The sequence below is a fragment of the Dermacentor variabilis genome, chromosome 7, assembly GCF_050947875.1.
Source record: "Dermacentor variabilis isolate Ectoservices chromosome 7, ASM5094787v1, whole genome shotgun sequence".
In the NCBI taxonomy this organism is placed as follows: Eukaryota; Metazoa; Arthropoda; class Arachnida; order Ixodida; family Ixodidae; genus Dermacentor; species Dermacentor variabilis.
Window position 1 is genome coordinate 27,333,743 of NC_134574.1, and position 25,005 is coordinate 27,358,747.

General features: G+C 43.5%; 1 protein-coding gene across 2 annotated transcripts in view; it reads right to left on the minus strand.

The window, feature by feature from the left end:
• The window catches only part of LOC142588989 (uncharacterized), a 289,540-nt gene that overhangs the window by 96,083 nt on the left and 168,452 nt on the right, over positions 1–25,005 (minus strand). The window lies entirely within an intron of this gene.

Genomic DNA, 25,005 nt, shown 5'->3' on the forward strand with positions numbered 1-25,005 from the left:
CACTGCCGCACGTAAAATTGAACAGGGCTCAGGCAGTCACGCTACGCTTACTGCAAACCGGGATGTACCCCACTCCGTATTTCATAAATAAAATTCACCCCGAAAGAGAAATTAGGAAAGAATGTAACGCCTGCGATGGCATCATTGATATCAGACACATGCTGGCGGGCTGTCCCGCGACACTCGCCGACTCGGAAGAAAAATGGCTTTACTGGCACAAGATGATATCAAGTTCTTCATATAAAGATCAACTACGGGCTGTCCAGAGGGTCCACGATGACGCCATAAGGCTTGGCCTGGTGGTGCCGACGTGGACGCGACCCGACTCGGTCTGAAGAGACCGGGCTTCAGGACACTAATAAAGTTTTGTGAATGAATGAATTACAAAGGTTGAGGACTGAGCGTGTTGGTATAGCATATTAGAGGCTTGATTGCCCAACATTTGGACTTCTGTGTGTGTCGTCCAAATGTTGCGCAATCAAGCCTCTAATATGTCCTTACGATGATACAATTCCGGGAAAATCAGCCGTTGTCGTGTCTTCCTTCGTAAGTTAGGCTAAAATAAAGGTATTTTGAAGACCTGGGCGCTGCTCCTTCGCTTAGGCTTTGAATATACTCCGCAAAACTCGAAGAGCCAACGGGAACGCTGAGATCTCGCGCTGTCTGCCTTTTAACGCGGCCTCCGCTGTCGCCGTACGCCTTGCGCGTTAGTTTCCTGTATACGCTCCCAAAGGGAGCAGAGTTGCGCATAGGTCCGGTTTATGATCCAGCTCAGCAGGGGAGCCACTCCTCGCGCGCGCAGGAGGCAAATGCCGCGCGTTGTTCCATTTGCTCTTTAGTATGTTGGTATCGAGCTACGTGGGCCAACTGTACGCAAGCGCTGAGCAAGATGACACTCTTTAATGCAGGCTAAGCTCGAGCGATTGGCGTAGCCGGAGAGGTGCCAACCCTCCGAAATTTTCAGCTTTTGTGTACACACGCATGAATGAACATATAAAGAATAGGACCCCCCTCGATCCCTCGAATTAAAATCCCGACTACGCCTGTGGCTCGAACAGCTCAAAAGTTCGCGTGCAAACGCGCATTACCTTGCAACAAAAAGCGGTGCAATGTTTTCCAGCATGCACATGAAGTTTTCCCGCAGAGGTGGAAGGCAAGAAATTATTTAAAGGGCATGTTTAAAGAAAACTTCATACACGTGTGGTAGACAATTATGTGAGCACATTTTGGCTGCCGTAACGAGACGAATAATGAATGTCGCCAACAGAACTATCGTGCCTGCAATATTACGCCAGTGACCATTGACCGTCATTCATCACTAAACGTCGTTCACAGCAGCTGCACGTTGTCGATGTATGCGGTGCAGACACGTAAATTTAAACGCATTTCCAATGTTCACATAAGACCATATTATGCAAACCGTATTTTTACGATTCATACCGCAAACATAACAGCTGCTTCGTAGCAGCAAATCTGCAAGTGGAAAAAGATTCAAGATGCACGTGCTTCTAGATCATATATATTTCGTGCAAGGGAATGGATGAGCAATGGCTGGTGGCAGCAGAGGATGAGTGCTGGTTCTTGGAGCCTTGGGGGCCAGAATTTAAAGCCACTGGAAAGACAACAAGTTATTAAGAGTAACAACATGTTATTTTTATTGGAATAATCACATAAGAACAGAAACTGGCAAATTATTCACACATTGCAGACTAATCTGACAGCACATTTTTCTTCATCTCTTCATACTACTCAGGTTAATTTACTATAACACAGCGCTTATTAAACGTACAAAAATAATTTCACGTTCTTCACGTCGACTATAAGGCTGATCGAACAAGTAACCTATTGCGGGCGGTAAATGTTGCATAAGCTATCGCAGCTGTCTCATAAGCAGGAGTGCACGGTGTTTTCGCTTACTACAAAACAATGAACACCAGCACATCAATCGACTTTACACGAAAAATTAGAACGCCGACAAAAAATTTAAGAAAAAACGGAGCAGAGTAAAGCCAGGGTGCAGCGGGAAAATTGTACGTGCTAGTATTTAGTCTGTTCTGAACACACTTTTCTGGAGCCGCATAGTCAGAACAATCGTACAAGCAACAAAGCGAATCGAGCGCGTTGGTAAGTTAACATTCTTGGCGTATATGTGCAGCACGACACAGACGTGTCGTCCTTTCCTTTTACGGCGTCTGTCTCGCGCTGCACATATACACCAAAAATTGCACAAGTGAACAACCTCTCATGCCAGACGTACGCATTTCAGCGTGTACAGGAGTGTTACTGGAGATAAATGCCGCTTTAGTCTAGACAAGCCGAACTTACCTCTGTAAACAAGGCAAACGGACCTCGCATATCCTGGTCCCTTCGGAGCCGGCCGGTCTCGTCCGTCCGCACGGCACCGCGTGAAAAGCTTTGCCACCTTCCGTGCGATTTGCGCAGTTTGGTGCGCTGCAACCCGTCATACTGGAATACTTATGTGTCAAAATGATCCGCTTCGTAGCACTTCACCAAAGTCATTAACTTAATATGCTCGGATACCGTTCCTGCAAACGGGAGCCGGTGGTTGCTACGCACGCACAGAACACCTATACAAACTTAGAGAAGGCAAACTATACCTTCCACAGTGCAACGGAAATGAGCGTCGGCTGCTAAGTATAATTTCCCTGTCACCGCTTGTCACTTTTATACAGCATCTTTACAGCACTGCCAGGCCGGGTAGTTTGGCGGAACGAACGCAACAGCTTACGGCCGTCAGCTGCCTCTTTTTTACGGGTGTCATAATTATCCTAATCTCCGCATCAACGTCGCGCTAGTCCCCATACAGGTACCTGTATCTGAACCATATGTGCCAGCTTAATACATGTGTAGTGAAATTATGATAACCACTGCGTCTTATCAAACATGTATTGGTTTTGCAAATGCGCATTACAGCTGACGGAACGACATACTGTGTGTGAAGCACAAGAGAACAAGGACAAAAGGAGGATACAACACTTGAAGAAGAAATGAAGGGTTAGTAGGCGTACAGCAAACAAGCGATGACGGAGAACAGACAAAGATGCATCGGGTGTTCTGTGACATCGGTTTGCTTACTTGCAGTGTTATGGAGATCAACGGCATAAAAACGTACCTTCAAGCGACGCGTGCGTCTAATTGTCGTTCAAATATCTCTCACGTGACCTGGTTCTAGGTGCCTAGGGACAGCATTGTTTAGGGATTTTTGAGAAGGCGCGATGCTGGCGCCGAGCGACGCCGTGGCGTGTTCGCCCTTGGCCTGATCGTTCTCTGGACCGCGCGTTGTTCAACATTGCTCATGTGATTGTACTACGTGCGTTGCTTGTGTGTTGGTTGTAGGTTCTGTGTTACTTGGCGGAGAGACGTGAGTAGTGGTGGTGCGGCAGTGCGGCTTTGGCCTCGGTGAACTCTGGCAGTACAGAATCTGCGTTATGTGACCCGTGCTTTCTAGAGAACCCGGCGGTGGTGACGATTGAAATATCGAAGTGGCCTAGCGCCTCGGCAGCGAAGTTCAGCGAACCACGATGTGGCGTCGCCGTGTCCGACTTTGCTTAACGGACATCGAGGGATGTGCTGCTCGCTGCAAGTCATGTAAATGCAACTGCATCGACAGCCCACTGTTCAGCGCTGAATGTGTGTTTGGTGCGCTGTGCTTGAAACGAGTGGTGCAGCCTGGCAGCGGGGGTGGCGGAGGAGCAGAGTGGCTTAGGGTTTGCGCGTTCACAGACATGTGCTCCCGTCTTGGTCTCATTAGCGGCTGTCGCGGGACTGCGGTGTGCTAGCTCCTTGCCTAGTATAAAGTTTACGACGCTAACACACAGCATGTTCACGTTTTTCCGCGCTATATGTCATTTGCATGAGGGCCGAGTTGAAAACGAGACATATAGTGTTCCTTGCGTTTGTGTGTTGTAAATTACTTTCTATTGTGGAAGTTCTGGGAGTCTTATTACGCAAGGAGTGCGAACGTAAACATAAACACATATGTGTCTCTGAAATTTTGAATTACCCATAATACCCTTTACGACTGATAAGTGGGCTACACGGCCTGTGTGAATCAGCTACCGTATGTTGCGACGCTCTTTCATGTGGTAGAATGATGCATGGTGCGCGTTTATTTCTGTACTGTTGTAAAAACCATTTGTTTATTCACTCAATACAAATGTACGGCTTATTTGCCGCAGTACATTTTAGTTACGCGGTGAAGCATACTAAAAATGGGAGGGGGCCGCTATCAGCCAGCATAGTATGTGCACTTAGGTGATCTGAGAGGCGGTGGGTGCACGAGTGTATAATTAAAGAACTTTTATTATGTCCAGTGACAGTGGAGATCATTAACTGTAGAACCAAAGTAGTGGACCACTATCAGAACAAAGGCATGTAGTATGCCGATCTCAATTCTTGTGCTTATGCCAGTCTTCTTTTTTACAGCAATAGCTGCCATGGGTGAACTCCCCTGGTTGTTCTGATGTTACTGGTGTTGTCACTGGAATTCACGAATTTCTTGCTAGAATATTGCAAATAAAGTTCTCATTATGCTGCGAGGATTCAAACATATGATCAAAAGAGTAGCAGTCCACAATTCTACATTTCAGCCACTCTGCTGAAGGTTCAGTCGCGGTGAATACTGATCCCGGAGGGCGTGATCTAGCCAACAGGTGCCATGATTGGCTAACACCTGCTCAACGTCTGCGTACTGTATATAGAGCTGGCATCCACACCTTCAAGTTCTTACACATCACCTTCCCACTTGTGAAGGCAGTCCTATGTTAAATTTTCTTCTTACATGTGATGACAATGATTGGGTGCACCTGCTTCATTAATCTTCTTCTAGTACTTGGCTTCTCAGATTTACTGGATGGAGCTGTTGGTGTCTTGTTTTCCTCAAGCAAAGCGCAAGACCTAGCAATGGCTAGCCCAAATATAAATTTGAGAAAACCAAAACGAATTCCGCAGTAAGAAGCTAAAGGGTTGTTTTGGTGTAGATGAGTGGCTAAGTCCGGATATGAAAGAGGAGGAAGAAAAGCCGAGTCTTTCCACGTTAACACTGTGAGGCACAACTCCCACAAATAAATACGACTCTTATTTATTTTACTTTTTTAAGGAGATTACCGACTTGCATTGGCAAGTGTTTACTTCAACAAACACTGCATGAAGTAGACCTCCTGTGCATATTTCACCAGCTACTGCATCATTGTTTCCAATTATGAGTGAAACTGCAATTTTCTTTATGCTCAATTTTCTTTATGCTACAAATTGCCCAATTTTGTGTTTTGCAGTAGGGTGTTAGCAGTGCTATTAAGGCACATAAAACTCATGAGTTGCAGTAGAGAGAAAAAGAAGAAAGCAGTGGCTTTTTGTACGTAGACTATGCATACACCTGGTGCTCTTATGGTCATTTTTTCCCTATCCGCTAAACGATTCTAAACAAGAAGTTTATACACAGACCACAACTAAAACACAGGTATCGTTGGTAAGCAAAGTATACTTGTTCGGTGACATTTTCTGCAGCCCTGCTATTGGGCTTTCCTTCCTTCCTTTTCAGCTGTGCAGGTTCATTAAGTGACGACACAGTTTGACAATTTTAATAATTGAGAGACAGCAAAACCCTTCTTGGTTTTAGTCTCTGCACATTGCATTTTAAGGTGTGTTTTCTGTGTTTGTTGCTTTTTCTTTATGGGTAGGGTATGTCAACATTTTTTACATCATGTGAAGTATGTGGTGCTTGGATGGAGTCTTGCCCTTTCATTCTGTACAATAGATGTCGGTTTTTTGTGTCCAAGGCCATTTTACAGCGCGATTGTAGCATTTTGCTAAGTTTTGCCTCTGTCACCCAAGCTTGAAAGATTGCTACCCACTGCTAGTGGCATGATACCATGTGACATTTCTTTTTCAATAAAAGGAAGTCTCACTTATCCTGTGCACTGGTTGTCTTTTGTCTCTTTGAATTGCAATTTGTTCCCTATATTTGCTCTTTTGTTGTATTTCAGATTAGGAATGGCTATCATAATTGACAATTAACCATATTACACACAATTAGGATGATATGTAATAGCAATATATGGCCACCATAAATATAATAGAAGTTAATAATTAAAGAATAATGCCTTTGCATGGTGGTGCAGCCATGAATTGTGGCTATAAGGTACCAGCACTGTAGGTAGCAGTGCTTGTGCAGAATATAGTTCAACTCTACTACTTTCAAACATCATTGTTTTTACCTGCATTTGCATAGCTCCAGTTTCTGTGAACAACACACATCTGGTGGAAGAGTGGCTTGCACCTGCAGTTGGGTCCAATGAATAGCCAAATTTCTGCCCATTTTCATGTTATTAGCATATTAGTAAACGCAGTCGTTTTTATAGTAGCCTGTTTGCCCAGTGTAGAAGCCGCTGCAGGGTGTCGGGATGTCATACACATCTTCAGCTTTGCAGGGGACACAATATCTGGCGCATAGTTTGTCACAGGCCATGTATTCGGGGCAAGTTGAGTTTACTCACTAGCAAAGGAAGAACCAAGCTTGTTGGATATGAAGTAAACCACCTGTACACTCAGTGGCCTTCATCTCGTGTGACACGTGGTTATAGCGACCCTTGTTTTAAGCACTTCTTGTCGAGCAGCGGACATTTGCTTTTGAAACACTCAGGATAGCTTTCAGCAAGCTGGACAGGAATAACACTGAAAAACCAGCAGATGTTAATTGTCACACTTATCATGCGAAGCTTCGTACAGTATGATGAGGACATAAATAAATAAGGGTGTTCCTCAAGGCCTTGTAGCACATGTCACGAGTTTGGAGCAACATGATGTATAGCACTTTTTTGATTGCATGCTATAGGTTTAGCAGGTGTGGCCATGGTTGAAGTGCAGTGCAAGGTCAAGAAAACATATCTATGAGCAGCACCCTGGTAAAGGAGACTGGGGAAACTAGTGGGAAGCCTGTTGAACATCTGGTTGACCCACTTGCTGGCTCCATCAGGCAAAGTATAATAAAGAGAAGGGAGTCACAAACACATCAGAAGGTTTTTACATATAAACACTGTGCTAAGGTCATAACATGCCAACAAGTCTTAGTGCGCAGGCTATGCACGCCCAACTACATATGCCTTCTGTTCGGACATTGCTCATTGTAACTAACAAGGATGGAGTGGACAAAAAAAGAACAGCAGCTCCATTAATTTGGTTTCACTGGTATCAACAGTGTTTTGTAAGTGTACATTGCCATACTCCCCAATGCCTTCTTGGGTGACATCAGCAAGGACCAGCTTGAGGCAAGGGGTAATAGACGTCTTTAGAAGCTAAAAATGCATGCATGCATGGAAAGCACACTTCTGTCCAAAAAGTAGGCACTTCACAGGGGCACTGGAGAAGGAACAGGTTATTGTTGAGAGGAACAGGTTAACAGTGGGCAAAGACAAGCTACTAAACACCCAACACAGTTGCCATGTAACGACCTCTGAAACAATCCCTCTTAATGAGGAAATCATCTTTGTGTATCCATAAAGAGGGCAGATGGGCAAAGCACCTTCAGTAACGCTGCCAGCTTCAAAAGCCCATTTTGCACATCTTGAATGCTTCCTTCTTAAGGCTTTGCTGGGTGCAAGCATTCTACTGTCCAAAAGCTGTCATTGAGAGCACTGTTGGTTTGGTGGCAATAAAGTTCAGAAGCAATTGCAACAAACCTCCCTTCCTAGTTGGCCTGGATGCTCACCGTGCTTAGGAAGCAGCACCATGAGGCAAGCAAGGTGAACTGATGCCTCCAAGCCCTTGCTCGTTTATCACACTGTTCTGTTAGTAACAACCACGAGACTTGAAACCAACAAGCTCAAGTTCTCCACTCGCATGGTTACTGCGGAGGATCCATCAAAAGCACAAGAACAGAAAACTCAAGGGAAAGGATAAAGCACCATTTAACACTTAGTATTGCTACAGTCCACCCCCTTCTTTTATTTTGTCGGGCCGTGCTACATCTTTTCACTATAGATAGGCATGAACTTAGGTGATGTTCCCAATCAGTGTCTAATTTTTATATACACTATGTGCTGGTTCAAAGAGGTTCGAAACACTGCAATGGAAGCTTCATGTAGAAAAGGTGCCAGGAAGAAAAAAAAAAGCTGTGCTGCAACCATCTCGGCAACATCTCGTCCCTTTAATAAAAATTGTGCTTCCATATTAACTTGAGCTCTCCAGTTTAGAGTAAAGTACCAGTGCACTTATGAACAATGAATCAATTCTCAAAGAGCATGTGCAGTCCAGCCAAAAGCAGGGTCAAGAATCCGCATTGCGCTCCTGCATTGAAGGTGATCAACACGTACCATAATGGCAAATGTGCTTTAGTAAGCTTCCCTGCAACATGAATTTGTAATGTACAAAGAATTGTCAATGAAGCTTACCACGAGCACAGATGCACTTGCAAATTATATCACAATTGAAGATAATGAGCAAACCTCTGTGCCCTTTCCACTCTTAGTATGCTTTACCGCATGATATTATTTACACCCCTGTATTGCGGTGTAGCAAGCTACAAAAGAAACTTTGCATAATTAGGCTTTTATGGATTTTCTTTCTCGCAATACACTAATATTTCGCGGTGAAGCCTAAGCAATGTACTGCGGTGAAGCATACTAAAAGTGAAAAGGGGCAAGAGTTCTTTAATCATACACTCGCGAACCCTCTCAGGTCGCCTAAGTGGACATACTATGCTGGCTGATAGCGGCCCCCTCCCACTTTTAGTATGCTTCACCGCGTAACTAAAATGTACTGCGGCGAAGAAGCCGTACATTTGTATTGAGTGAATAAACAAATGGTTTTTACAACAGTACAGAAATAAACGCGCAGAATACATCAGTCTACCACACGGAAGAGCGTCGCAACATACGGTAGCTGATTCACACAGGCCGTGTAGCCCACTTATCAGTCGTAAAGGGTATTATGGGTAATTCAAAATTTCAGACACACATGTATTTATGTTTACGTTCGCACTCCTTGCGTAATAAGACTCCCAGAACTTCCACAATGGAAAGTAATTTACAACACACAAACGCAAAGGACACTATATGTCTCGTTTTCAAGTCGGCCGTCATGCAAATGACATATAGCGCGGAAAAACGTGAAAATGCTGTGTGTTAGCGTCGTAAACTTTATACTAGGCAAGGAGCTAGCACACCGCAGTCCCGCGACAGCCGCTAATGAGACCAAGACGGAAGCACATGTCTGTGAACGCGCAAACGGAGCCCCTAAGGCACTCTGCTCCTCAGCCACCCCCGCTGCACGGCTGCACCACTCGTTTCAAGCACAGCACACCAAACACACATTCAGCGCTGAACAGTGGGCTGTCGACGCAGTTGCATTTACATGACCTGCAGCGAGCAGCACATCCCTCGATGTCCGTTAAGCAAAGTCGGACACGGCGACGCCACATCGTGGTTCGCTGAACTTCGCTGCCGAGGCGCTAGGCCACTTCGATATTTCAATCGTCACCACCGCCGGGTTCTCTAGAAAGCACGGGTCACATAACGCAGATTCTGTACTGCCAGAGTTCACCGAGGCCAAAGCCGCACTGCCGCACCACCACTACTCACGTCTCTCCGCCAAGTAACACAGAACCTACAACCAACACACAAGCAACGCACGTAGTACAATCACATGAGCAATGTTGAACAACGCGCGGTCCAGAGAACGATCAGGCCGAGGACGAACACGCCACGGCGTCGCTCGGCGCCAGCATCGCGCCTTCTCAAAAATCCCTAAACAATGCTGTCCCTAGGCACCTAGGATCAGGTCACGTGAGGGATTTTTGAACGACAATTAGACGCACGCTCAAGCGACGGTCCGCTGATCGCAATTTCGATGGCACTGACAGAAACGAGTCGGCGCCGTTTTCGTAGTTGGCTTCGGAGCGCGCAGTTGATCATTTGACGTCACTTTTCACCACGTGATCGGGCTCGGCGAATAGCGGTGCGAGCGGCGCCGGAAAAGTTATGCGCAGCTCTGCTCCCTGTGGGAGCATATACAGGAACACTATAGCGCGTCGGCTAACAGCGCACTCTCAGGGTAGCGGGGCGCGCGCGAAGCATTACACTTTCTTGCAGGGGAGCATGGCGAATGGGATGGCCGGAGAAAAACCAGCCGGCGTGTGTGAATCTTCCAAGTTCATGCGCAGCTTTTGTTCCCGCGTCTGGCCGGCGGAAGCTTTGGCTTATTGACCCTTTTCGCGCAGCAGTTTCTTCTAGAGAAACGGGATTGCGCTTCCGGTGGCGCGCCCCGCATGGTCTCAGCGACAGCGCTCGAATGCGGAACCATTACCGCTTTTACCTTACCCTGCGATAAGTTGTCGGAAATGCGACTGAGGTTTCGCTAACTTACTGTACTCCAATCATTTTGGATTGAATCATGTGGATTGAAAACGTGCCCAGTAGGTGGCTGCAGAAATAGTGTGGGGCATATTAAGGAATGGAAGAAATCTGTGCGGCCAACTTCGTTCACCGCTCTTGCAACTGTCCGTACATGTTACCGGCTCTTTGAAATGTACGGCTTTCCTCAAGGATACAGTAATTTGCTCATCCACCAGTGTTCTGTCTCAAACCTTCAAAGAAAGGGCTTCAGCGCCGGGACGTCGGCAAGAGTGAGTAACACGTGTTAAACAATGACAAAGGAATTAGTGCCGCTTTCTGTCATAGTAAGTTTCGTCCACAGTATCTGCACACACCTACCCCAATTGGCCCGGAAGCTTACGCATGGCCAACGTGCTAAAAATAAATGAATGGGTGCACACGTGAATGTATGCGCACCATATATGCACAATAAATGGAGGACTAGACAGATAGCGCGCGAGTGGTCTAAGCTAAATCATGACGGTCCACTAAAGTAAGCGAGTTACAAGCGACAAACCATTTTTGCTTCAAGGTATAGAATGTACAAGAAAGCTACGTTTCAAGTCTTGTGCGCAGCAATAACAAATATATCGAAACTGAGCACACCAGCGTGGGATTAGGCAGAAAATAACCAGATACAGACCGCACCAAGAGACTTTACCGAGTCAGAAACGTGACAAGCCGCTGCTACAAAAGACGTACCAAATAAAGAACGATGACCAAAACACACTAATCGTTATTCAATTCATGAGCAGAAAGTTTGGATAGCTTCGTATACATATTGAGGCCCGCTTTTAGAACAGGCTCCGTATACGCTGCTTGCGCCCTTTCGACAGCTTAATCAGCTCCGAAAGCTCTTCTGCATCTTATCTGAAACTGTGGACAAACCTTCGTGTCGTTCATCCAGACACCGCCATCGACATATCTCCAAAAGAGGTTTGCTAAGCCGCACCGGCGGCTTACGCATCCATTGTGAGCACGGAGGTAACGCAGGCAGTTGAGGCAAGCAATGGACGCGTCACGTCCCGTGATAAAACATGGGGGCGCCCACGGGACCGCCGCCAAAAGGGTCAATACGCATGCGCAGGTAGCGTCAGTTGAACAAGGGAGCAATTTTGCGAGATGTGCCTGGAGCTAAGCATATACCCTTTCCTACGTGCGTGGAAAGAGTATAGCGTCACCGCCAGAAGCTTCAGAAGCGTACAAAGCTTGACTGCGAGAGTGCTCTGCATTGTACTCCGTTGCCTTTCAGCTTTCTCACGCTGGCAAAAAATTTTAAGAAGAAGAAGGGAGGTGAAAACAAGAGTTCGAAGACATTGTGCAAAGGAAAGAGGGTGCCCGTTTGGCGCCAATTGATGGACATTTTTTAGCGCATTCTGCGTCAGCATCGGATGTTTCTTGCGAAGTTGGCGAGTTGTCTGCGATTTTCGGAGTGTGCGGCGTTAGCGCTGCTCACCGGTACTCAGTGATAGTTATGGAAATTTTACTTCTTTGAATATAAAAGGGGTGTTACGAGGACACCATAATTTTGTAAAATTCGTGCGAGTGCGATGACTACACGCGAGCTGTTCGCGCAGGATAGAAGGAGGCTGTAAGTGCTTGTGTTTCTTGACATATGTTTGTGCTGTTAGCGTTCCCAATGTGGAATTCTTACGCTGACATCAAGCTGTCATGGTATTATTTAGGCAACTCAAGAAATAACTCCAGTAGAGACCCTTCAAGGTGAACTCGAAGGACCATAAATGTTTGTTCGTCTTCTCAGAGAATATTTGGCAACATGACCAGGTGCATCCAAATATCTTACTTCGAAACGGTAAATGACGTAGGCTTAAAACGGCGGGAAAATGACATAAAAAGAATTTATTTAGGCGAACTTAATAGAAAAGTTTTTCCAATGGGACTCTGGGTTTATTTATTTTATTTATTTATACATACTGAAGCCCGTTAGGGCTATGGCAGGAGAGGGTGTACATGCGAGGAAAACTGATTATGATATGCAGAAACAAGAACATAGAAATATAAAAATGTGAAGGAACTGTAATCAGCAATAACATTTAAAAATTGAGAAATGGGTAACAAACGAACTTCGGCAGGTAACAAATTCCACTGTTCAATCATGCGGGGGAAAAACTGTATTTGAAAGTGTTAGTGCGTGGAAGGAGTGGTCTGATATTAGAGGCCTGATAAGCTCTAGTTGAAGTCGGGCAAGCAGGCATTAAAAGGGAGGGATCTGATAGGTAACCAAGAGTGTTCTTATAAGAATAGAAAATCTTCAGATATTCTATGTGCCGCCGTCTAGAAAGAAACTGGAGGTTTAATACCGTAAGAGCAGCTGACGGTGAAAAGTCTCGGTCGAAGCGACGGTAAACAAAACGAATAGCCTTCCTCAGGACCGACTCAATACAAATAATTTCACATTGTTTATATGGGTTCCAGGAGGCATATTCTAAAATTGGGCAAATCAGTGTTTTGTATGCTACTAATTTAGTATCCCTCGGAGCAGGAGACAACGTCTGGCGGATGTACCCAAGTTTTTTTTAACGCTTTACTACATATGTAATCTATATGTTTAGACCAAGCCAAGGTGGTTGTAAAAATGACGCCCAAATATTTGTATTGAAAAACTCGTTAGTGGTACACCGTTGCATATATAATCATAACATACGGGCATGTGTCTATTAGTAAAAGACATTATAACAAATTTATCAAAATTTATGCTAATTTTCCAAGTTGCACACCAGTCACAAAATGAAACAAAGGAATCTTTAATGCGCTGATGATCAGCGAGTGAGTCAACTGGGCTGTACATAACACAATCATCTGCATAGAGGCGTATTTTTGAAGTAACATAGTCTGGAAGGTCGTTAATAAGCAATAAGAATAGTAGATGGCCAAGTACGGATCCCTGTGGGACTCCTGAGGTGACGTCGGCTACAGACGAATCCGCAGAATCATAGCATACGAATTGGGAACGCAAAGAAAGGAAACTGGAAATTCAAGACACTAACTGAGGGTTATTTAGAATATTATGGAGTTTCAAAAGCAACTTAGAATGTAGTACTGTTTCGAAAACTTTGCTAAAGTCAATGAAAATGGTGTCAATCTGATTGCCTAAGTCGATGTAATGGGAAAGGTCATGAGTGAACTCCGCAAGTTGGGTTACAGTACTGAAACCGCGCCTGAAGCCATGCTGAAAACTGTTCAATGGGCATTATTTTCAAGGGAAATTATTATATGCTTACAGATTATGTGTTCTAGTATTTTGCATCAGGCTGGGGTTAAAGAAATAGGCCTATAGTTAGATGCAAGCTCTGTGTCACCAGATTCATATAAAGGTAGTACTTTAGCTCTGTTCCTGGAAGAAGGCACAACGCCGCTATTAAGGGACTTCTGACATATAATGAACACATATTTAGATGTCCATAGCGAGAATCGTACTAAAAAGGAATTCGGAATTCCATTAGGGCCGGCTGGTTCTTTAGTATCTAAGTTTAGTATGAGATTCAAAACACCTAGGCTAATGTTGATATCATCAATTGCATATGATTCGTTAGTTGCAAATGTTGAACGACTAGAATCATCCGAGGCGAATACTGACTGAAAATATGTAATAAACGCTCCTGAAATCTCTAATGGATTCATTAACAACACTGTTGTTGATTTTGAAAGATGCGGAAGAAGAAGAGCCAGGAGATATGAAAGACCAGAATTTACGGGGGTTGGACTTGAGCAGTTTCGGCAACTGAACATGATAGAAGAAATTTTTGGCCGAGGTGGTTTTTTTCTGGAGCTCATTTTTTACTTGAGCGTACAAAACGCATGCCTCAGGATTATTCGAGCTTTTATTGCGAAGTATACCAGTACGTCGCGATAAGCGCAGCAGTTCTCGGTTTATCCAGGGAAGGTTATTGTTTTTTTCTTAGTTTTCAAAGGAACGAATCGATATATACATGATTTTACTATGCTTTGAAAACACACCACGAGCGCATCAACGTCACTAGATAGTCCAAATGCCAAAAATGTGTCGAAATTATTGGATAGTTCACTGTGATACGGACGTCGTCAACTCTGGAAAAGTCTCGAAACATATACAGCGTAAAACTTTGGTTATAGATTGGCTGGTTTACATATAGAAAAACAGCGTTGTGATTCGAGATACCATCAATTATTTCGTACTTGTAACCCATCTTGGCAAAATCAGTGCTTAGAAAATCAAATCCAGCACTGCGTCACCACGGGTGGGACTGTGAACGACCTGCTTTCAGCCAAGAGATAACGATAATTCAACAAATTTCCTGTTTAATGCATTACCATGATAAAAAAATGAGAGAGACATCCAGTCGATTCCATGAGCATTAAAATCACCCAGTAAGACGAAATTTGAGGAAGCTAAATTCTCTTGCAGTAAAAGTTGGTCCAGGTTGTCAAGAGTTTGCATCGAACTATTAGGGGGACGATAGAAAACGCATATGTTTAAGAATTGTTTGCGGTAGTAAAGTCTACAGCAGACTGATTCTATGTCTAGCGGAGAGAAGAGCACTTTGAATTTGAAATCCGAGCGAAAAAGCAATGCAACTAAACCACCTCTTTGATTATGACGATCATTTCGCACGGTGACGTAACCTGGCGGTGTAAACTCCGAGTCATGAATACCCGCATGTAACCAAGTTTCGGTGATACCAATAATGTCAGGTGAATAGGACAAAACAAGTGAATGAAAAAGGGGAAACTTATTAGCTATACTTCTAGCGTTGATGTTCATAATGGTAAGATCTCTTTGGGTTGTAGAAGTTCAACCTGTTGCTGACTGTGATGCAGGACCTGCTGTCTTAGAAAAGCTCCGACGATTAGAGATTTTTACAAGAGAGTTGGTGGAATCGCACCAGTTATACCGAATGTTGTCAATGAAAATATGGTCAAACCTAATCTTTACAGAAGACCTATTGTAGCGATGCTGACTGGACGCCTCCCATAGTTTCTTCCAAATTCCACGAACTCTGGGAGAAAAGTCATCAGAAAGCCTAAGTCCGGAATCCGTAATCTTAAAACCATTCTTCAGCAAAGTAAGCTTGTCATTAAAATCAAGCATTTTCAAAATTACCGGGCGTGGATGGTTTTCACGAGCTCTTCCCAAACGATGGAGGCATTCGATACGAGGACATTGAATACCAAGACTCTGTTGAAATAATTCAAATATTTTGGAAAGAAGAAAATCGTGAGTTTCATCAACATCAACAATAGGCCGTGTAAAAAATGTTGTTCCGCCTAGACCGATTTTCTAGATCTTCATTCTTTCCAGTCAACTCAGTGACTGAACGCTTCAGTGCACCTATTTCGTTATGTAATTGACCATTTTCAGGCCGTGAAGCAGGGGTGGCCAATGCCTTTTAAACAGCTGAAATGCGCAATTCAAGTGCCTCTAAGCGCATACCAGCAGAACTTTTTACCTCTGCAATGTTGCGAGCCATGTCCTTGTTAGTCAATATTCCAGTCAAAAGTTGTACAAGCACAGGATTATCGGAGTTGGACAATGCTTCCTCAACCACCAGCTCTCCAGTAGGATTAGAAGCCCTCGGCGAATTAGAAGAGCGGCTTGAATGGCCCAAAGAAGCGCGAGCCTTCTCAGTAGATTCAGTCGACCGGGTTCCCGTAGTGTGTCCAGGGTTAAGCTCGATATCACTTCTCAAGAGAAGGCGGTTGAGGGCCGTCAACATAACAGAGCATACATCATAAAAAAAAGTGGCTGTGGGCAGTACAGCAACAACAAAAAACGATCGTCGGACTTTAAACAATGAGCATTTTTGCGGTAACATACCTGCATAAGCAAGAAACAGCATTTAGGCAGCATTCCATAGCTGTTGCCAAGCTGCCCACTGATGAGGGGAACCACACGCAGGGCTTTTAAACCCGTGCCTGATGATGTCGCTAAGCTGGGAGGGTTGCTGATTGGTTTGTCAGGAATGGCAACGCTGAGGGCGGTGTCAAGCGGCAGAGATGAGCGGATTGATGGCCCGCACCCATGACACATGTGGGCGATAGTGCAGATCTGCGCACCTTCCTCAGTCCCAGCCACGTGCAATTGCACCGGTGATGGTGCAGTCAGCCGCGTGAAGGCGGCAGCAGGAACGACGGTTCTGAGGAAAAGACTGGCAAACTGCATAAGCAAGAAACAGCATTTAGGCGGCATTCCGTAGGTGTTGCCAAGCTGCCCACTGATGAGGGGAACCACACACATGGCTTTTAAACCCCTGCCTGATGATGTCGCTGTTTATCGCTGTAGTTTTATCCAATCCGTGATCGACGTTTGGCGGTTCTGTGCAAATCGGCGAGAAGCTACAAACGATGTAATCTCGCCTAATAACCTTGAAAATCCTTCTGTGTCCTCGCGCTGCTGGAAAAAGTTCACTAGGGAACTAATGCGGGCATCTGCCGGCTCACAAGTCATCAGTGCAGGCTCCGGGCTATCGAAAGTACGAAGCGCTGAGCGCGTAGCGAAACAACGTAACATAAATGAAAGTCTAGGTGAAGTTGGGCAAAGTGGCGAAGGAGAAACGAGACGAAGCGTCGGGGAGGAGGAAAGTAGGCCGAAGCGCGCTGGGTTGACAACCCCTGGCACTTACTCTTCTCGTGATAATATTGTCCTCACGCGCCGTACGCTGCGTTTGCAAGTGAAAGCGTGCGCCGGTGAGCCGACGATGGCGGCTCAATATCTCGTGCGCAACCGAGGAAACGGAGAGGTGGGGGGAGGGGCAAGCACGCCGTCTTCCGTAGCGCTCATGGCACGGGGAGGGGACGGAGGGGGTGTTGTACTTCAGCCGTGCGCGGTCACGCGGGTTTTACCTTGAACACGATCTACTTTGGGGGCATAGTCTAGGTGGACCGATGGATCGTAGCTTTGCGTGCGCCGTGTTTTCGCCCCTCAGTTTCCGTTGAAGCGATAGACAAGGCAAAGGTCACTTCGCTCGCTGCAGCTGCCCTGATTCCTCACGCCAGCATTTTGACAGCGACCGTCCGTGGTCATCCAGTGTGATGTGTTCATGTTTGCCTGGGCGCGCTGACACTAGGCTTTAATTTAGTTACTAAGCGAACGTTTACAAGGGGACGTCATGCTCCGGCGGCTGCTTCGTATGGCGAGGCCGCGCGAGCACTGTATTTAATACGATCTGCGATGCAGACCATCTAAGCGCAGCGAGGACCGATAGTTTCGTATGCTCTATAGCACCCATACGCTTGCGCATCACCCGCGTTCACGAAGTGAAACCTCACTGTCAGTTTATATTTCTTCCTCTAGTTTTCGCCTTTGTCCACGGGCGATGTGCGCCGCAGCCCTCCAGTATGATGCCTGGATGCTCGCAAGCCCGAGCGCCTTGTCTCGAGGAACCCTATCCTCCAGGAGCGGTAGCGGTGGCGATGGCTCCGAATGTTCGTCTTAACCGAGGATCTTGTTTGAGGCGGTTTCTCTTAAGTGGATTTCCTTTTTTTTGATTGAGTGTACAAAAAGCAAAACGCTCTCATGTTGTTCGTTATATGCGACAGTTCGGCTTAACTGAGTTCATATTAACGAGAGTAATGCGCCTATAATTCTTCTCATCGTCATTTGCTCTATAGTCGCGCACATGTTGCGTTCCTGAACTCAGTGTTGAACTCAGTGTTTACTCATATACTTAGGTGCCTTGACAGGTGTCATCAAGAATATCTGTTCGTGTTATCTGTTAGCTGGATAATTTTCGCTTACGCACAACATATTGCATTGTGTCTAGTAACTACATTTTCTGTACTTTCGATAAATTATAAAATGCGGAAATCAGAAAGGGAGCATGTTCTTGCGAGCCCCTCAATGACTTTAATATCTGTGTGCATTGCAGACTGTGAAGGTCCACACGAGGATTTCTACAACTTTAAAAGAAAGCGTAAGAATGTTTCCAATGCCAAAATATAAGCAAAACTGCACTGATGAGTTGCGAAAATGTTGGTGCCATTTGATTGGATCGGACACTCATATATGACTCTACGGATGCTTCTTCACTCTGTCTTTTCTTGGGAAATACCGTAGTCGCTTCTGTTGGTATATATAGGGATTTTGACTTGCTGCGGTGGCGCAGTCGCCATGACATTGGCTGTTGAAGATGAGGCTTTGGGATCGATTCTGGAGCTCCACGCCCCGTATTCTGGCGGTGGTGGAATAAAAAAACGCTTGTTTAACGTTTATGCGCAGCTTAAAGAACTTCTGGCGACCAAATGAGACTGCAAGCTCATCAGTGTGGTGCAGCTTATAGCCTGTATTGTTTTAAGACGCAAGATTCCACAACTTGACTTGTTAAGGGCGGCATATTTTAACTAAACCTATCTCTTCTGTATTTCAACACGTTCTCTTTGAAGGGGGTATGACACATTTTTGGATCATAACCTGTATTGTGTGAGGCAATCCTTGTGCGTTCAAGAACACGATCTCAAAATTTTAGAGCATTTGAGCCAGCACGTAAACTATAATTCATTTTTTTTGACTGCACTCAAATGGCATAACAAACGAGCAACACCGGCACGCTCGCGAGCCTTAACGTGACAGGTTGCATGCTTCCCGAGCGAGCACTTATATTCCGGCGAAGAGAGAGGTGAGAATTATCGTCATTTTTTCCTGCAAAACGATGTCGTCGTCCTCGTGTAGAACTTCTCACCAGTACGCTCCAGCTATGTTCTTGTTGTTCCCTCAGCACTGCGTCCAGAGGTTCCGCAGCTTCTACATGACGGTTTCACCGCTAGGCACCTCAGATTATCCCGTACGTCATCGCAGATAGAACAGAGGTATTACTGGCCGTGCCTCACCGCCGATGGTTCCCACTACGTCAGTACGCACCGAGATGGCCAGCAACGGAAGACACCACATATAAAGCCAGCGGGGTTTCATCAGCCAATCCAGCCACTTCGCCGCTCATGCCAGCAGAGGGGAATCGACTTGATGGGACCGTTTACGACGTCAGCATTCGGAAACGAGGGGGTAGTCGTGGCCACTAAGTAGCTTAATCGCTCTACCGAGACGTACTCAGAGGTACGGGCCAAAGTGGCGAAATTCTTCATCGAGAGCACGCTGTTATGACATGGCGCCCGAGAAGTCCTGATCACCAACAGAGGGACAGCTTTTACGGCGGTGCTTGCTCAAGCTACCCTGCAATACAGCCAGACAAGTCACTGCAGGACGACCGCTTACCATCCGGAAATGAATGGCCTTACGGAGCACCTGAAAAAGATCCTCGACATGTCATCCATGTACGTTGACGTCGAACACAAGGCCTGCGATGCGGTCCTCCGGTACGTAACCTTCGCTTACAACGCACCGCTGCAGAAAACTGTGCAGATCCCGCCGTTCAAGATGGTTTTAAGAAGGAATTTGAATTCTGGGGTTTTACGTGCCACAACCACGATTTAATAATAATAATAATAATAATAATAATAATAATAATAATAATAATAATAATAATAATAATAATAATAATAATAATAATAATAATAATAATAATGTCTTTATTTGTGTCACATGTAGGGTACACGACACTGGAGGCCAGCAGTAAAAGCTGTCATAAATGACAGCTTGACAAAGCCGCAGGCCCCCATGCACATGACAGCGGTATAGCGGCATTGCTTACATAAAAAAAACTGAAAAACAAGCACACAATCCACAGTACAGTGCAGAATACACCTTGATCAAGTAATTCCATTTTCCGGAAGTAGAAACAAACATGATCGTGATATAAGGCAGAAATTAATGACAGAACAAATACCTTGAAGCAATTAAAGAAGAAAAAAATCAAATGAAGGTATAGCTTACTAGGGTAAGAAAAACACAATTCACTACAATTCAAAAATACAATTCAAAAATACGAGTCATAAATTCAATTCACTCATCAGGTGGAAATAACATCGACGCATTATAATAAAAGTGGGTAAGGAAAACATGGTCACTTAGAATAAGGAGAAATGACATAATTAAAACATAAGTATGTTGAGAACAAGGCTAACGGAATAAGGATAAAAAGAGATTAGCGTAATTGCAGATTTTCAATGACAGTCAAAGACCTGATCATTCGGACATATAATATTTCCGGAGTTCTTTAAATGTACATATTTCCAGCTGTATATTTTCTCTCTTCAGTTTATTTAATAATCTCGGTAACTGATTTTCCAGTGTATGAAGACCATAGGTCGTGCGGTATGTTCTTACATTCCAGTATTCGTTGTAACGGGAGACATGGCTAGGGGCGTCACTATATAGGTTCGCTAACAGTTTTAAGAATGTGCCACCATTTTTTATTTCTTGTTTATAAAGCTTACTTAGTAGGTTATTGTATATCTTCATAATAGGCATTACGCTAAATTTTGGAAATATTTCGTGTGTGTGGAAACGATTGTTCACATTTTGTACTGCACGAAGAAACCTTTTTTGAAGTATATGGAGCGTTTGTATATTTCCCCTCAATGTGGACGCCCACACTAACTTACAGTATTTTAAACTTGAGGAAAACAGGGTGCTATAGATGACCAGCATAATCTTCCGTGTCAGAATACCACGGTTGCGGTATGTGAGGCCTATAACTTGAGATAGTTTTGTTGCTAGATGGTTAATATGATGATCCCGTGATAAAGTTTCATGAAAAATTACTCCTAGCGTTTTAAATGTAGAAACAATATCGATCGGAGTAGAGTGTAAGGTTATATTTCTATTCACTGGTATATTTCTTCCTTTTGACCTGAATAATATGCATTTCGTGTTGGACACATTGATCGTCAGATGGTTTTTTTCAGTCCATTCTTCTAAAGCAAGGAGTGTAGATTCTGCGGAGTTACATAATTCTTCAATATCTTTTCCTGTTAGGAAAATGCTCGTGTTGTCGGCGTATATAATAAATTGTGCTATAGGACAAATGTTTGTAATATCATCTATATACATATTGAACAGAAATGAGCCTAAAATACTGCCCTGACGTACGCCGCTAGAAACCCGTAGTTGTTCGGAGATAGAGTCAGCTATTTTAACAATTTGTTTCCTATGTTCCAAGTAAGACTTGAATAAACTTAAGGCTTGCCACGATAACCATACCGCTCAAATTTTCGAAACAATATGTCATGACTAATCAGCTCAAACGCTTTGGAAAAGTCGAGAAATAATCCAAGTACGAAATTACCTTGCTCGAAATGCCTTAAAATATGTTGCTTTAGAGTTAGGAGGACAAATTCTGTACTTAGCCCTCGCCGAAAGCCATACTGAGAGTCAGTTGTTATCTTATGTTTTGCTTCAAATTGTTAAATCGGCTTAATGTAACTTTCTCGAATGCTTTAGATAGAATACGTAGAATAGAGATAGGTCTGTAAATGTTCATGTCATTTTTGTTTCCCTTTTTATAAACAACTCTTACCCGTGGAAGCTGCATGTTATGTGGAAAGATACCTTGACTAAGACCAAGATTAAGCATATGTTTTATAACTGGTGCAAGGAGATCAGCGATATACTTAAGAGGTATAGTTTTAAAACCATCGATATCTTTGCTATTACTGTTATTTAGGCTAGCTATTGGTCTAAATACTTCACGCTCGCTTGTCGGGTTCTGAAAAATTGTTTCTCCATTCCATCGAAGGTTTTCAAGACTATTGTGAACGGTAACTTTTAACTTAAGATTAACAGAATATTTGTTAAACGCATCTGCAAGTGGTTTCCCCGTTAGTTCGGTACCATTTATAATCAGTTTCTGGATCGCATTTGGCGAGGCCTTATAATTCAGTATCAGAATCAGAATCAGAATCGGTTTTTATTGAGATCATTAGAATGATTACAAGTTGTTAATATTCAGGAGGAGGTCCCGGAGTCAAAGACTGCAATGGGACCTCCTTTACAAAGTAAACGTAATAAAACAAAAGTACAGCAGTTTTCAACAAATGGTTAAAAAATTACAGGTTTTAGTATAAATACCATGATTGAAGAATTACATATGCATAAATGTCATGAAAAAAAGCTCAGTAACACAATCTAGTTGACAACTGATGAAGTAACTGCGTAGATGACGTGACGAACACAGTAGAATTTGTTAACTCGAATGTATATGTGATGCAAAAACAGAAACCTAACGGTATGGCAATGAAAATGAAATGAAGGGATCCTGAAAGAATGGTTATGAGTATGGACTAGGCATCAGTATTCGACATAATGTAATCTTTTAGTTGTTTCTTGAATTCGTGAATTTTAAGTGTTTTTATGTAAACTGGTAGTGTGTTCCAAAATGCGATGGATGAAAAATAAACGCTCTGTTTGCCATAATTAGTATGGATTTTAGGTAAAATGAAGTTCCTATTTATTGCAAACCTAGTACTATTAGTATTTAATAGAGAAGACTGTGGTAACAAGCTATCACATCGTGTGTAATTGATTTGGCGGAACAAAAAGGTACCTAGATTATATTTAACGAGTTGTGTGACTGTAAGAATGTGATTAGTTCGTAAAAGATATGAGGCGTTGTTATTATATGGGCTAAATGTAATTATCCTAATAGCCTGATTCTGTAGAATTTGCAATGAGTTTAAATGGGTTACGTAAGTGTTTCCCCAGCAAGTAACGCAGTAAATAATGTGGGAATGAATAAATGAAAAGTATAATGATAGTAATATTTGATGGTCAAATATGTTTCGTGCTTTTAGAAGTACCCTAATCCCGTAGGTAATCTTCTGTTTTAGTTTGGTTATGTGTTCAGTAAATTTAAGATGTTTGTCTACTTCTATGCCAAGATAATTGCATGAAAAACTTGCAGGGATAGGACTTCCGCCTAATAAGATAGGAGGAATGGAGTGAAGTGTTCGTTGGTGGGAAGTGAATACAACAAATTTTGTTTTAGACGGGTTTATCTGTAGCTGGTTAGTTTGGCACCACTCCATCAGGCTGTGTAAGTCGCTATTAAGGTTAGATACTAAGGTTGTAATACATTTATTGGAATTAATAATAGTAGTATCATCTGCATAAAGTATACATTTCGAAAAGGACAGGCAGTTAGGCAGATCATTCACGTATAATAAAAACAAAAGCGGACCCAGTATGGAACCCTGGGGCACACCAATATTAGTGAACATGGTTTTAGAATGAACGGCTGAAATGGTTACTACTTGCATTCTGTCTGTTAAGTAATTTTGTAGTAACAAGAGCGCTGGGCCGGTGATTCCCAATGATTCAAGCTTACGAAATAAGATGCGGTGATTTATTTTCTCAAACGCTTTGCTTAAATCTACAAACACTGACGCTGCATAATTCCCTTCATCGATAGCTAGTTTTAGTTGATCGGTTAGAGCAACGAGAGCCAGTTCGGTCGAGTAACCCGAGCGAAAGCCGTATTGGAATGGTGAGAGAATGTTAAATTTTGTAAGGTAATTAGTTAAACGTTTTTCTATTAGCTTTTCGATTACCTTACTAAAGAATGGTAATACACAGATAGGGCGATAATTGGAAATTAAAGAGCGGTCACCTTTCTTAAAAATTGGGGTGATCTTGCCTTGTTTTAGCTCTTGTGGGAAACTGCCTGATTTAAACATGACGTTGATTATGTCTGCAAGGACATCACTTATTAGGGGCGCAATTAATTTTATATGGGAAGGGTGTAATTTATCGATGCCGGCGCCGGTTATTTTCATGTTGTTTATAATGTTTAGAACTTCCTGAGATGTAGTTGGAAATAAAAAGAAAGAATGTGGCAGGCGCTGGGGCACGGGATTGTCATGCGCAGGTGGCTGTAGCTCGCTGCTAAAGAAGAAATCAGCAAACGCATCAGCTATTTCTTTGGCGGTCTTGTATACCATACCCTGATATGCAATTTCTGTTATATCTTCGCGATTATTTGCCCTGTTTAAGAAGGAGTTAACAATTTCCCATTTCTTTTTTACGTTTTTATCGCATTCCAAAATTTTCCTTTCGTACCATGTTTTTTTAGCTTTTTTCAATGTGGCAGAAAGCTGGTTAGAAAACTTTTTGTACCGGATGGCTAAATTCTTGTTAAATGGTTGTCGTTTGGTTTTCTTATAAAGATTATCCTTTTTGCGCATTAAAGCTAAGAGCTTATCTGTTATCCATGGATTTTGAGGGGACGCGTACTTCTTCTTGCATTTAACTTGAACGGAATGACGATCAACACATGACTTAATCATAGAGATAAACAGTGCAAATGCTTTTTGTGGATCATTTGTAGAAAAAATGGGGGACCAGTCAAGGTTCGACACGGCTTCAAGGAATGATTGTTTGTCTAATATAAACTTCGTGTACGTGATTTTTTCGGAGCCATGAGTGTAGTGAAAATTTAGAAATATAGGATAGTGATCAGTTATGTCGGTCATCATAACACCTGCGTCTGGTGGATATGCCAAATTTGATAATGCATGGTCAATTAATGTACCTATGGGGTGGTTAGCACATCGTGTCGGTATCTTAATTAAACATTCATAACCAAAGCTGTTAAAACAATCAGAATAATGTAAAGCATTAGTAGACGTACTATCAGCGAGGTTAATGTTGATGTCGCCTATAATTATTACATTTTTGTTTTCATCTGCTAGCAGTCCCATGACTTTATGGAGAGCAGTACAGAAGTCTATT